At 44.7% G+C, this 12,542-nt stretch overlaps 1 protein-coding gene across 9 annotated transcripts in view; it reads left to right on the forward strand.

Moving 5' to 3' along the window:
- The window catches only part of ACACA (acetyl-CoA carboxylase alpha), a 141,093-nt gene that overhangs the window by 93,359 nt on the left and 35,192 nt on the right, over positions 1 to 12,542 (forward strand). The window lies entirely within an intron of this gene.

Consider the following 12,542-nt stretch of genomic DNA (forward strand, 5'->3'; position numbering starts at 1 on the left):
ACATCTGTCAGCAGGTGTAGGCAGAAGGAGATGCTTTCTGGGGGGTGACTTATCCCATCCCAAGAATTTCAGTGGGCTGAATAATCCCATGTGTCCTTTTCTCTCCTCCCTGCCTGCTCTGTTGGAAAGGCATATATTTTTATGTAGGCACTGAACCTCTGCCTGCCTAAAGGTCAGGCAAAGGAGGAACCTATTGCATCCTGTCCAGCTTTCCCAGTAGGACAGCTAAGCCCAGACCCAACAAGAAGTTTACCTGTCCTTGAATATTGGGAGACTGGGAATTCCGACTCACTCCTGGATGTTGTGTGATGTGTCTTGCTAGTTCATATGATCTTCATTTTCCAGTCCCTGCAGTTCTGGTCAGAGCTTCTTGAATGGATCCAGCTATAATCGTGTCCCAGAAGTATGTCTGAAGTAGTGAAATGATGTCCAGTACTAATGTGAAATGGCCAAGCTCAGTCCAGTTGAGACCTTAAGAAGGGTGTAAAGCAAATGGTGAATGCTAATGCATTTGCATCATCCTGCTATGGAGGCAGTATCTATTTCAGACTTATCCTCTGTCTCCCTGTTCTTATATGGAAACTGTTAAACACTTGTCCCTTGAATTTAGATGGACAGTTTGAATTTTCTTCTGGCTAGAAGTCAGGTCTCTGTCGGCCAGGGGCCAATTAAGCAAAGTCTTCCCTTGTAGGAATGCAGAGGCTATTTGGACATGATATATGATGTGTTCTTGTTCATTCGTGTCAATAAGACTCCAGAAGAGTCTTGCTTCTTGTTCCCTTGGATTAGATGGTGAGAAGAGCCCTGTGCAGCAAAGTCAGTGCTTTACTTTGTGGGAATTAGAAGGTCACCCATCCAACTGGCAGAGTCTTGAGGAAAGATCATGACTGAAACAAACATAAATAAATGGAAACTGCTACCTTGCATGACAGTTGGAAGTGAATGTTTTCTAACACAGTTGCATGTAAATATTCCTTTATCTTTTCCCAATGAGGTGTCAGAGATGCGGGACAATTTTTTTCATTGCTGACTTTTAATTACTGTCTTCATAGAGGATGCTGTACAAAGCTTACACGTAGTCTTGTGTCTGCATACACGTCGTCTTCAAAATGTCTTCTCTCTGCAAGAAGAGAATGTGCAGTGCAAAAATGTTTCTGCAGCAATGGAGACAATTAGGCTTTCAGAGAGCAGTGAGGTTTTTTCTGGAAAGTTGTTTGATTTTTTTTTTTTTTTTTTTTTAATTCCCCCCATGAAATACTGGATTCTTTTTAATTTACAGGGGGAGCAGAGGGGGACTGTGACAAACATTACGTGCCAGCAGATCTGTTGCTGGTCTTGTTCATTATCATTATGTAAAACCAGCCTGAGGGTTTAGGTGTAGAGGGAAAGGTCCAGCTGCCAAAACCAGACTGTAACCTATAACTTAGATGATGAGCTCAAGGTCAATATCATTTTTAGCTGAAGCTAATGTTTGATTCTGGAGGTTGACTAATCACATGCTGGCTGTTCACTGCATCCGTGTCACTGCTTTGTAAGTAGAGAGGCATATCACTGTAAGACACCTGATATCAGGCAGGTTTAAGGATTCTCTCAGCCCCATTGCCTGTCAGGGGTGACAAGAAACTGCACAAGAGCTGTACAAGGTTTCCCTCTGCTCCTGATTAAGCTGTCTTTGTTTATAGTCCGGACCGACAGGCAAGGGAAGGACCTGGGGAAAAGGTGTGATGCTCTGTGATGGGGACAGTGCTCTGTATGTGGGGCACCAGGGCTGCATTTCATCTGTACCCCTTTTGTCTTCACCATTGCATTTCAGCAGGGGGTGGAGAGGTGGAAATGACATTTCATTCCTCTCCTGTGAGTGTGTGCGCGCGCCTGTGCTGAGCCCGCTGACCCCCCTGAAAATTGAAATAATGATAATGCGCGTCTCCTGACTGCATCAAAGTATCAGCACATCAAAAGCCAGGAGGCATGAAATGCAAATGATAAAGTGAAAGCAGATGGATTGTGCATGATCGCCTGATGCCCAATGAATTTTAAAAGATGCTGGTTCACATGGGGAGAGGGGCTGAAATAAACACGTTATCCCTGCAATTTTTTTTTTGTTCTTGCTGCTCACTCCTGACAATATTTTTTCACACTTCAGCGAGCAGCCACTCCATCTCTCTCCCTCCCTCTCCCTCTCTTTCTCTCCCTCTCTCTCTTTCGCTGTCTACCTCACACACGTCTCGGGTCATGTCGCCGCAGCTCCGGTGGAAATAATAAGATATAAACCACGAGGTTGTTATTTGCATAGAAATAGCATGGAGCCCCAGGCAGCATGGGAGAAGGACACAGAGATCATTTGTCTAAAATTTTAATGAAAACTTTTGCTGAGGCAGAGATTTTTTTTTTTTAACTTTCCCTGCCTCCCCCTTTTTCCACCCCCATACCTTCCTCCACCTCCCTGAACTCCCTTTCCTCGTCATAACCTAAACATGGTGCGATTTCATATGAGATAGGTGACGTGCTGCCGCCATGCACTAACAGGTTAATTTCTGTTAGTTTTCTTTTTAATAGAAGTAAGACTGAAGAGCCCAGCACTCCCAATTTATGCATTGCTTATATGGTTCAAGGTTCCAGGACTACATTTAATTTCAGTCCTTATAAGGATGTTCCCAAGTCTGTTGCTGTCCTATTTTTAATTAGTTTGCTCCTCCTTGTCTTTTGTGTTTAAAAGAAATCCTGTCTTTAAGGCTGTTTTGTTAATGTAAACAAATAGTGGCTTTCAATCACATTTTCTTTACAGATACATGTTCTAGGCTTTTTCTAAGGGAAGGCAGGTTTAGCAGAGATTTTCAGGAACCACTACTAACTTGATACACATCAGTTCATTATATAGAAGTTCAACCTGGTATCTCAAACAGTTCATTTTCTGAGTGATGATGAAGAACTGTCCCACACACTGCACTTCACAATAGGACATCTGAAGTGGTCGTCACTTCTGGAGGTGGAGGGAAGAATCTAACCAGCAGACTCTTCTGTTTCCTCTCCCTCATGTTTAGCTTTATTTTCCCCCAAGCTCTCCAGGCTTGACCTGCCTGAATGATGGATCAGGCCCTCAACCTGTCCTCCGGTGTGCTCATCGCTGGGGCCCCATGGCACCATGCTGTTGGCCTGGTTTGTCAAGAACAGCCAAGCGTGAGCTTGACAAGTACCACCTGCCAGGGGTATATGTCCATGTAGGGAAAGAGGCAGTGAAGATGAAGGGTTAGAAACCACTAAAATATGAAATGTTTGAAGCACAGTTCAAAAGCAGAACTCTGGGCTTCATTTCCCAGTCTGCAGCCAACTGCCTGCCTGGTTGTGGTCTGACATTTTTGATCAGAATGGGTATAACGGCAGTTACCTGCTGACAGCTTGGTCTTGAAACTTTAGTTCATTTGTATTTGCAATGCGTTTTGAGCTCATCAGGTGGAAAGTACCTGCTGTCAGTGGTGTGTTGGCAGGGTAGGTAAGCCCATCCTCAGGATTTCTTTCTGTGGAAGTTTTTGCCTTCAGAATGACCGTAATTTAAACAATGCATCTGCTCGTATGACCTATTCTAGACCTGAAAGAGCTCAGGAACCAATTTACCAGATTAGTAATGCACTATTTCTGGCACTGCGAATTGGTGTTTTTTAGGGGGAGAAAACATTTCTGAAGAACAGCTTTAAGAGGGGTGTTTGTGAGGTGAACTGATTAGTGGAAACTTGATGGCTTGCTAATGCAGTATGTAAATATCTAAGAAACTTCTAAGCCTAGTACCAGCAATTGTCCAATGACCTTTCTTGAGTATATCTTTCATTAATGGAGACACTGCTTGGGCATGGTAAAGATGTTAACATGATCAGTGCCATACTGTGTCAGGATCGCGTAGTGTATGTGTCAATCACGTGACTGTGGATGAGTCCCTGAGGACTTGTTGATACAACAGACCATAATTGCTGCAAGGATCGTTTTGACAATCTGCATTTAAAAACCAACACCCCAACAGGCCCTTTGCACGAGGCCAGAAGAGAATATCCTTGTATTTTAAATTCAGCCCTGAATTGTACTGACCGTCAAAGCCAGAACTGAGACCAGTGTGGCTGCTTTTGAGGAGGTACACGGTTTCCTTGGTGTAGATCTGGGGTAGGACTGCAGCTGAACTGTGAACATCCACACGGCAGGCAGAGGAGCAGCGTATACGCGAGCCAGCTTGAAACCAGCTCGCTGGGATGGGGGTTATCCCCGGCTGGTAAGTTGCTCAGTGAGACAAGTTTATTTTGAGGCATTTCGGCCACCATGGCTCTCTGACGTTGGTCGCTCTTCAGCATCTTCTGACTGACGGGGTGGACGTACCCTGCCTGCTTGTCGGGATGTCATTCGGTCTCCGTGCTAAAGCAGCCTGGCACTGACTCGATGTTTGCAGGTTGTGGCTGCGGGAAGCTGCAGAACTTGTTGGGTGTCCTGGGACTCAAATAACGGGGTGAGACAACAGATCAGGGCTTGGGAGGAGCAGGCAGAGCTGCTCGGGGGTGCTGTGGCCATGGGAGAGGCTGCTGGGTCAGGTCTGAGGCTCGCTGGAGGAGCTCTGGTGGGAGGAATAGGAAGCTTACACAGTCTGTCAGTCTGTCTTGTGTGAGCGATCGGTCTTCAGTATCGCAAGCAGTAATATTTACCCTTCATTTTCACAATCTGGAAAAATAAATAGAAGCCCTGTGAGACGGGTGCTGTTTGGGAGTTTTACTGTAAAATACAGAACATGGAAAGCTCTTTTTTTGAGATTCAAGGCAGGGATAGGCAGATATAGATAGGCAGAATCTCAAGGCAGAGATTCAAGGCATCTGCTCAAGATGACTCCAGTCTTGGGATTAGATCAAAGCAATCATGTGAGAGCAATCATGTGAGTTAGAACAGCAAGTGCCATCCCTGTCATTCAAAGAAGCATTATAATTATTAATGCATGATATGAATCTTTCTGTAGTGGCACAGCAAGACTATTAGGAAGATACGTATGGGCGCAGGGTGTTTGAGAATGCTAATCAAAGAGGGTCTAGAAAATGTCAAACAGAAATTGACACTTCAACAGCATTAACCGTCAGTCAGTTCCTCTCGTGGATCTCACCAAGGTTACCCCGCTCTTGGCTCCAGCGGTGGGGGAAGCAGGAGGGGCCGCTCTGCTGTGCCGTGGGTGTTTATGGCAGATGATGTGGTGAGAGCAAGGGTGGCTTCGTGGGTGGAGGTTGGTTTCTTCAGCTCTCTTAGAACCGATGCAGGACCTCGGTGCTGTTAGAGGTCTGCCTGGCATAGGTCACCATTGCTCACACCCCAACAAAGCCAGTCTGCTTTGAGAACCAAGATCAGAATAGAGCTCTTGTAAGAGTCAGTCTCAGTTTAGCCATATTTGGCGATAAGAAGAGAGCAGAATTCATTTCTTTTAACTCCAGTGAGAGGCATTAGCTGCTGGGAGTGTCTGGTTGGTGGCAGTCCTGGTAACACAAAGGTCTTTGCTCTGTGTGGAGAAATTAATATAAGCAGGATGGATGCCTGGACTTCAGGCGAGTGCAAATAAACAAACACCACCTTCCATTTCTACATTTTATTTTTAATTGCCCTTCTTTAAGTGGTGATATTTGTGTATTGTTCCCATTAGAGACAATTTACGTTCCAGGCATCGCATTATCAGTCCCTTTATGTTTGCTTAGGGAAGAAAGTCTAATAGATTTCTGTTGACTTTTTTTTTTTCTCCCTCCTTCTATCATTTTTAATATGGATCTTGATCACTTTATCTATGTGGATGGTGCCTGTGCTGTGGGGGCTGTGTGTGTATTTATTCCTGCTAAAGAGGAGTTCAGCATAGTGGCCCATATTCTGCCTATCTAAATCCCTTCCTGTACCTTCCAGGGAAACTCGTATATATTCTAAACCCTATATATGTTTCATGTAACCAGAACTGTATCCCAGTTCCTGGCGATTCTGCCGGGTATGTTATTACTGGAGTGTTAACTCTGGTACCTGATGTTCCACTGGAGCTCAACAGAAGGCGGCACTTTTCAAACATGTCCCAGAATAACTGGTCCTGACCACCCCTCTCTTAGGGTGTCACTAGGAGGACGTCAGGGTGACCTGCCTGTGGGTCTTTTCTGCAGTGAATTGTGGAGAATTTATCTGCCAGTCTGGACACAGGAGTGGGAACTATAGGAAGGGCATTGGGGAATTGTCACATATCTCATGATTAAGCCTAAACCCACACTGCAAAGCAAGCAAAGTTTCACTGTCATGGTTGAAAGAGGTACCTGCACTGCAGCCTGTCCCCTTGGATGGTCTCTGACTAAGAGGTTCTGTTGGGGTCCAGAAGGTGACCAAGGGAATGACCAAAACAAGTTCTTTAAGTATCATGGAGACAATCATTAATATTGTTCATAGGGCTAGTGTCTAGATTAGGGAACCCCTAACTGAGACAGATGGGATTTATGAGTGTTTGCACCATGTAGAATAGGGGGCTGTAATTTTAGTTTGCAAAGTATATTGAGTCCTTTTGATTTACCACTGACTGATGGAGTGACCTTGAGCAAAACATGCAGTCTCCCTACACTGTGAAAGGAGAGCTAGGCAGGAATTTTTTGACAAGACATTTTTCATTTGAAAATGCCAGTTCACTGAAACTGGAACTCTTCAGGAAAAAGTATCAGTTTTGATGAATTTCTCATTTGGAATTTTTTTCGTCAAATGAAAAGTTTTGGGTTGGGTTTTTTCCCCCCCCCAACTGACTTTTCTTTCCAAATTAATTTTTATTTCTAATACCTACAACAGATATTTCAGAAGTTAAAAGCAAACATCTTGACCCTCTCTGATATTTGTTCAGATCTCAAGATTGCAAAATTTGATTTTCTGTTGCAATCCAGAAATGTTAAAAAATCTTCATCACTTATTGCAAGATGGAAAACCCGTTTTCTCCCAATAACGCTTCGTGTTGCCATCTGCAAACAGAGAGAATGCCTCTTCTGTATCTGATCAGCTGTGGAGCCCTGCTGCCTTTGTATTGGTAAGGTGCTTGGGGATCTTCAGGCAGAAGGTAGTGTAGAAAGGCCAGCTGCAGTTGCAGTGTCCATCTGGATGCATCTTCCCCTGCTGCCTCCGAGGTGAAGTGCAATTGCTTTTTCCCCTTCCCCCTCTGATCTCACCAAATTAAAGCAAGAAAAAGACTCCACCAGCAAGACCTGCTTCTGGATTTGCAGTCAGTAGCCATCTCCAATAACCATCAGGCTGTCAGCTTCCCCCTCACCTCCCCCTACCTCCCACCTCCCCCATCACTCACCAAAGGAAAAAAAGAGCTGGAGCCACAGCTTGAAATATATCATGCAATAGTGTATCATGAATTTCTTGTGAATCACATTGGTGAAGCAGGTTTATTTATTTCTGAGACTTTAAATCAATACAAAGTAGGTCTCTTAGTTCTGAAGCTGGGATGGAGTGTGAAAAAATGAGCCCATTGTACTCTTAAAACTTTGGGGAAAGGAGATGACAGCTATATAATTCCATTTACCAGGCACTAGGGGCTTTAATGTGAAGGTGACGGGGAGCTCTTTGTGCATTTAGAGCACCATATCTTCTAAATAAAAGATCTGTAGACTTGATAGTGGAGTATAGCTCTGACTTTAATAATCTCCAAGCATTAGACCGAGCCAATATGTTCCCAAGTCAGAAGGGTCCCCCACCGAACGCTCGTAAATTAAAAGTGCGGGAACTGCACACATTCATAGATTAGAAATGCAAGAAGTGCAGTCCGTCTCCAGGCAGAGAGGAGGTGTCTGCGCTCGCGCCGCCATGCGAATAGGCTAAAGGCTCGGGAACAGGTCTGTTCAGGAGCACGGCTCTTGCTGGTATCCTACCTCGGCGTGGTTCTCCTCTTTGGCATTGCTGCTATTTTACCCTCTAATGACATGATATGTGTGGGGGAAAAGCTGAGTGATAGAAATGAACACTCTAAGATCTGTTGAGGCTTGACTGCACATAATAACAGTCAGGTTTTAAGTTCCTACATTGTGTTTTCTGATGAGACGTTCGTTCTGATCGTTTCTGCCTGTTTATGAAAAATAGGCTATTTATAGTATGTGCATGTGCCTTTTCTGCTTCAGGTTTCTGGCAGATAATATAAATGGTGGGATGGGAATTGCAATTATTGAAATTATTCGGATAAAAATCTGGCACTTATATTTGATATAAACACATGATATGCTCTGAATAATAACAGCACTTATGTTACATAATGATTCCCATTCAAGCCCTCTGCTGTCATTTTTTCAGATCTTTCATCTTTGATGAAACATATGAGCCAATCAAGTTTGCAGCCAAACCAGCTTTGCAGTGAATGTCTCAACTAACTAGCAGCTCAGTTTCTGAAAAGGAGCACAGAGAAAGCAGCTGGTCATCATGGGTTTGAGTGCTAGAAAATGATTAATATGCATATGACATGCCTATAAACCTGTTGAAGACAGCCTTTTAAAGGCTGAAAAGGCTGCTAGAGTCCTGGCTCTCCTTTGTACTTTCCAAAAGATCCGCTGGAGTAAAAGGAAATGCGGTTTCCCATTACGGTAGGGAGAGTGGCTTTTGGAGGACCAAATGAAGTAAGTGTTGACAATACTGCCCGTGTATTTTGTAAGCATGGGGTATCAAATGTTGCATTATCTGGAAAATAGTGTGTGTTCTTGCAATCACGGGCTGAGCTTTAACACGTGCAGTTCTAGAACTAGCATTGCCTTCTGAGCACTTCACTGATGTCCTCATCCTTCTGTTGAGATGGGGGCACAGAGGAGGCATTTTGTCCTGTGTACCCTGTTAAATGCACTGCTTTCTGCACACTTGAAAGGTTTGTCTTCAGGAGCAAAGGAAGGGGGGACTAAGCGGCTCATCCAAATGCGACCTGGGTCCCTAGTGACCGGGAGGCTGTTTGGCATCAAATGCTCGAGGAGTAGGTGGTGGCAGTCCTGCTTTATTGGTTATGGTTAATGCTAGTGCTTGAAGGGGCAGCAAGGGAAAGACTGCTGGTAGAAGGGAAAGCAGACCTGTTTGCTAACACATTCCAGTGGAGGGAGGAAGCACTCGCTGCACCTCAGTCCAAAAGTCAGACCGGCTGCAGCTGAGTTGGAAAAAAGAAATTATATCCAAAATGCAAAGGCACTGGGATAATGTGCAGGAAAGGAGTAGTAACAGAAGTGAGGGGTCCTCACTAGTGACTTCAGAAAGGGTAAGTTTAGCATCTCTGTGTGGGGCGAGTCACTCGCAGCAGCTTCCTTTGACTGGTAGCATGTCAAACTCCAGTGGACAGAAACATGGTTTCTGGGTTTCTGAGCTTTCATGGGGTGGAAAAAATTTTAATTTAAAGCCAATTTTCTGGTGCCAGAAGCTTACTGTCTGGTGCTTTGCTGTTCATGGCTGCTCTTTTTTGTCCCTTTTTGCCATCGGATTAAGACAAGATCAGAGGTCAAATATTGCCAATATTCAGGTATATATGTATTGTGTATCTCAGCTTTAAAATCCCAGAACCTGTTCCTTCCCACTCTTCTTGCTGGACCTTTCTTGATCTCTGGTCTGTGGCAGCTGACTCTGATAGCTGCATCTTTGTTCCCTGGAGTGCTAATAACCTTTCTGCTAGGAAGGGCCTGCTTTGCAAACTTAACCCTTCCGTGCATGTGTTTGGTCATTAAACAGATGCCTTCTGTAAGCCTTGGGCTAATGCTACTTTCACTTCTTAACCTCTTGCTTTTTGTGATTTGGTGTACCTCCCTGGCAGACCCAGACTCTCAGGGTTTGAAGTTTACCATTTTGACAGATCCTGGTCATATCAGATACAGGGTTTAATCCTGTGCACTTTCTTCTCCCACGAGTTTGCTTCTAGCATTACTTGTCTAACTGATTTAGCAACATGTCTAAATCCACTCTTGTCTCTGCTGACCGTGTGTCTTATTGAGGAATATCTGAATTCTTTAATTGCAGAAGCATCAGTTTTGGTCTTCTCCAGCAGATGTATTCTCTTTCACCCTTGGATATTTTCTTGCAGAAACATTTATACAGCAATATGCATTGCACCATTTAAGATTGTTAATTGGAGATTGAATTACTTGTCAGCCTTTAAAAATGTAGTCCTCTGAGGTCAGAGATGAGGTGGTTAGCAGAGCTGAATGGATGAGCTATTGCATTCATTTTTTTCTCAAGCCCAATGATCATTGTCTATAAGCTGGCTAGCCCTTCAGTGCCTTTTAACCTCTGGCACCCAATTCAGTCTGCAGCTGTATGTGCGAAACAAGTTGGCAGGAACTCTGGTCGTTCCTGAGAAGACAGAAGAGCACACGTGCAGAAGCAGGTTAGGGGACCAGCACCCAGCCTAGCAGTATCCCTGGAAGACAGCCTCTTTAACCCCTTGGCTGCACGGTTTCTGCACCAGGGAGTGGAGCAGCTGGCTTTGCATTTGGACTGTGCTTAAGCCAGGGTATGATTCGGAAGCTTGCGTGTGCCCATGTTACATGTCCCTCCTGCTGCCCTCAGCACAGGTGCAAGCGCACATGTGTGGACATACATGTCATACAAATGAAGGCAGCGAGCGCTCATTGGTACAACTTTTAAATGCAGCTTGGGACTACGTTGCTTCTGCTGACAAACACTGACAAGTAAATACAACGCTCGCTCAGTATTACAGAGGGATTTCATTTGCACAGCCCCTCACAATGCTCTGCCACTTCACTGAAATGTCTGGAGCACTCGGGAAAAGGAACTGCATATTTATCTTGATCTCCAAAAAGGGATTTAAGGGCGAGAGCAGGCGGTATATTAGACTGTTTTCATTGCCTGTCAGCAGTGGTAAACCTGAGCTGTCTACAGTGTCTCTGGATAAGCAGCAGCAGAGGCCCATTTTGCATGTACATACGTTTGCATTAGTTCATAGATGGGGAGTTTAAATCCTCTTTATTTTTATTTTCCTCTGTGGAAAGCATTTAGCTAGGCTTGTGCCTGGTATCTGGAGGCCTGTGCTTTTCTTTTCCTTGAACCTAAATCTATGCTGCTGTCTTTTCTACCATGCCTTGTCATGGCACTGATTTTGTTAGAGGAAGATGAAGGTGTTTGAGCTTAGAAGGGAGACCTAGGTACATCTCTGTGCAAAACCACAGTGCTTCCATTGACTTCTAAATTTTTAGACTAGTTGCGTAACTTCTGTGCCTCGGTTTCTTCTGTACATAAACCTCAACTGACATCTGTCTCACGGGGAGTTTTGTGAGGATCATGTAGTGCTTGCAGAATGCTGAGTTTTGTGAAATGCCAAACCACCGGGCCTTTTCTCGTCCAAAGGAAAATAAATTTGGAGTTAGCAAATGGTAGTGTTGTGCTTTACTGCATAGGCACAGTGGCTCCCTGACCCCAGCTGTGATTAACTGATGTTGTGCAGGAAGAAAGCTAATTGGTCCAGTGTAGTTTTCTAACCAGATCAAAATTTTCTATTTTCATATCCCTTTAGCACCTTCTTACTTTCAGCCCAAAAGGTCAAATCCTGAGAAATGTGGAGTTCCCCTCTACTATGGGTGAGATGAGTTATGTCCTGAGCGCTCATTGCAGGATGTCAGGACAAGGATGAAGTCAGACCTAAGCATCCCTTCCAGAACGACTGGGTTGCCCTGGGCTCTGGGCTGCTCCTCTCTTGGGGTAGCCCTTCTTCCTAAAATGAGCTGCGCTGGTTGTTTGGTGGGGGAGGGCAGGTTGTTTGTGTGTGTTTGAGGGTGGTTTTTTTAAGATCTAAATGAAGCAGGTATGTAATGCCCTCTGTCTGTTAGAAAGACTCAACCCATAAAAATAACAAACGGCATGTATTTGCTAGAATGTCAAAGTTATGAGTTTATTTTGTAATGATGTGCTCCTGCCTTCATGAGGTAAACTGGCCGTGGCAGAGGTGTTATTAGTAATATGGACTCAGTGGAGCAGAAAGCCGAGTGACCGAGAGATCAGTGTATCAGTCAGTGAGAGGGCAAATGGAAAGAGACAGCAGGAGAATGAGAAAAGAGCTGCGGTGCCTGGGCTGAGATTAGAGATGGAGTTGTGCAAGAGAATTAGAAGCCCAGCAGTCGGAGTCTTATTCTTTCCAGTCTCTCTAAGGAGCTGGTGGGGCTTTGTCTTTGCTGTACCTGTCTTTATGCACAGTGTTGGTTTTTTCCCCAGTTAAAGGTTTAAATGGGTCCACCCTACGAGTCGTCTTAGTCAGAGCAATTTTGAATTATTGAGCTGAGCTCGGGTCAGCACCCAGAAGACTTGGTCACATTGGACTTGGACAGCTCCATTGCTGCTGCTTAGGGAAGGGCAAGTTGTGTAACTGCCCCCTGCCTCAGTTTCCCCACTTGTTTCCTTCCCCTTGGGGATCACTATTCATAAGATCTTACCTGCACACAGGGCTTGGGAAGGTCTTTTGTGAGTGGTTTGCTCCATCCGTTGGTGTTGAAGTGATCATGACTTGCTGCAGGGATGGGCTTGTATGTATCTGCTTAGCCAACACCTCCTGG

This window comes from Harpia harpyja, chromosome 12 (genome assembly GCF_026419915.1).
Source record: "Harpia harpyja isolate bHarHar1 chromosome 12, bHarHar1 primary haplotype, whole genome shotgun sequence".
Classification (NCBI taxonomy): domain Eukaryota; kingdom Metazoa; phylum Chordata; class Aves; order Accipitriformes; family Accipitridae; genus Harpia; species Harpia harpyja.